Source organism: Notothenia coriiceps, unplaced genomic scaffold (assembly GCF_000735185.1).
Source record: "Notothenia coriiceps isolate Sejong01 unplaced genomic scaffold, NC01 NC01_scaffold00011158, whole genome shotgun sequence".
NCBI lineage: Eukaryota > Metazoa > Chordata > Actinopteri > Perciformes > Nototheniidae > Notothenia > Notothenia coriiceps.
The window spans coordinates 22,617-24,925 of record NW_011343859.1 but is presented as its reverse complement, the minus strand read 5'-3'; the positions used below and the strand labels follow the sequence as shown (position 1 = coordinate 24,925).

Below are 2,309 nucleotides of genomic sequence, written 5' to 3'. Positions count from 1 at the left end.
GGGGGAGGAGGAGTAAGAGAGGAGGGTGAGAAAAAGAGGGAGAAAGAGACATTGACCCGGATTTTGGAAATATGGTAATGATGAAGGTAATGAGTGCAAAGGGACAATGAAACAATACTCAGACAGACAGCAACAGGGTGCACACTCTCACTCAGACACACACGCGCACACACACACACACACACACACACACACACACACACACACACACACACACACACACACACACACACTAAGGCAGCCTTGAAAAGAACAGCTTCACACATTACAAATAGGATTATGCGTAATTCATTTATTTATTAAAGAAAATATAATATCTGCAGAGTTCCTCCCACTCTTAAACATGGTGGATTAACGGCGATTACGACTCAATTAAAATTCAATTTGAATATAAACCGATAATAAGAAACCTATAATTTCTTAAAGGTTAAGACTGCAGATAAATTGTTCTTATTGTTAACAACTCCTATGAATATAACAAAATCAACAATTTAATGAGACTACTTACAGGTTGAAATATTAAAACGCATTAATGAGCCACACTGTCGCACTAGGTGACATGTTCCTTCATTTTGTTGAACACAAACGTTCCTTTTGACTCAATCTCACGTACTGTTGTAAGTATTTACTAAAGAAACACATGTGTATACTTCTCCATGTGAAAATAGTGCGCTCAAAATTGCACTTTCCTTGTTTTTCATAAGCTTTTACTAATAACAATATTGTTAATAGGATTTAAGTAAGCTATAAAAAAACAAATCACACATTTGTGACCCATTTGGTAAAAGTAACATCACAGTGTTAACTAAAATGTAACGTATACAGTGTTGAATAACAGACTGAGAAATTAACCAAAAAAGACAAAACTATGAGTAAATCATCTTCTCTTTGTCTGCAATAGAGGCTCACGTTTAGCTGTCATACAGTTAGCTGTAAATCCTTAATGCTTAGACAATACATTCCAATAGAACTACGTTTTCATTTCAATAAATCCCACTGTTTATGTGGATGTGATCCAGCCTGTAATGCTGTCCATCTGTGCTGAGGGAAGTTTCTGTCCAAAGCACTGCAAACATGTCCTAATCTTAATCCATGTTTGTGGTGATGAAGGAGATTATTTTAATTTCAATGTAATGATAAACCTACAGATTGGAAATAACATTCATTTTAAAGCTAATATCAATCTCAAAAAGATAAACTCGTGAACGGATTCTATGCATTAATACGATTGTAATTTATCATTTCTAATTCACCAAATTAAACCTAAAAACCCAGATTATTTGTCCACTACAAAATGAAGTATACGTTCTCACATAATTTACACTATGATGATTAAGGAAAATTACTAATTTCAAGACATATTTCTTTAAATCTTGATATTTAGAAGATGATAGATATTCCTTTACTTTCAGTCTTTAAGACACTTGCAAGATTGCTGACAGACCTTACCATCGTTCTCACTTAAATTATAATTTCACGGAACATAATGGGACTTTTTAAAGAAGTTTCTCATCATGGTTTATTAGGATGTAATACACTCTGACCCCTAACGGCCCACATTTCTACCACTTAATGGACTCCGAGTCACACACATGCACTGGGAGCAGGTAGACTTAGCAACCTTGTGTATGCCTAGCAACCTGGTGTCCCAGCGACCCTTGTTGCCATGGCAGCAGATCAGGATGTGGCACTGCCATGAGGAAGTGGTCACCACAGATATGAGCTAAAGGGCAGCTGGTGTGTGTGTTTGTGAGTGTGTGTGTGGAGCTGCTCATTTGAATAGAGCGTCCTGAATCCGCCGAGGAGCCGTATGCTCCTTTACAAAACACACAGCAGCCTGTAAACACGGAACAATCAGCGCCTTTGTTTTAAGGCTGTTGTTCTGTTGTCATTCCTTTCATTTGTTTGTCAAACCACACCCCCCCCCCCTTGTCCCTCTGTCATTTTCTCAAAAAAAACTCACGCACACATACTGTCCACCATGTCCTTTTTCCTTCTCATTAGTTGTCCTTGCCTTGCAAATCACTCACTGTTAATATTGTATATACAATTTTACCCATAATACCTACACAACCTTTCTTGTATAAAGATGATTTGTCTTGTCCATAGGTTTCAAAAAAGGTTAAACTTCAAATTTTATATAACTGAGAGTGAGAGTGAAAGTGTTGTTGTGTAAGTGTTTTGGGTGAAAGAGGTCTGGAGGTTGAGGCCGGGGTGTGTGTGTGTGTGTGTGTGTGTGTGTGTGTGTGTGTGTGTGTGTGTGTGTGTGTGTGTGTGTGTGTGTGTGTGTGTGTGTGTGTGTGTGTGCG

At 37.9% G+C, this 2,309-nt stretch overlaps 1 protein-coding gene across 1 annotated transcript in view; it reads right to left on the bottom strand.

Moving 5' to 3' along the window:
* Positions 1-2,309, bottom strand: part of LOC104946485 (prospero homeobox protein 1-like) — a gene marked incomplete at its 3' end in the record, with an annotated part of 17,567 nt that overhangs the window by 3,526 nt on the left and 11,732 nt on the right. The window lies entirely within an intron of this gene.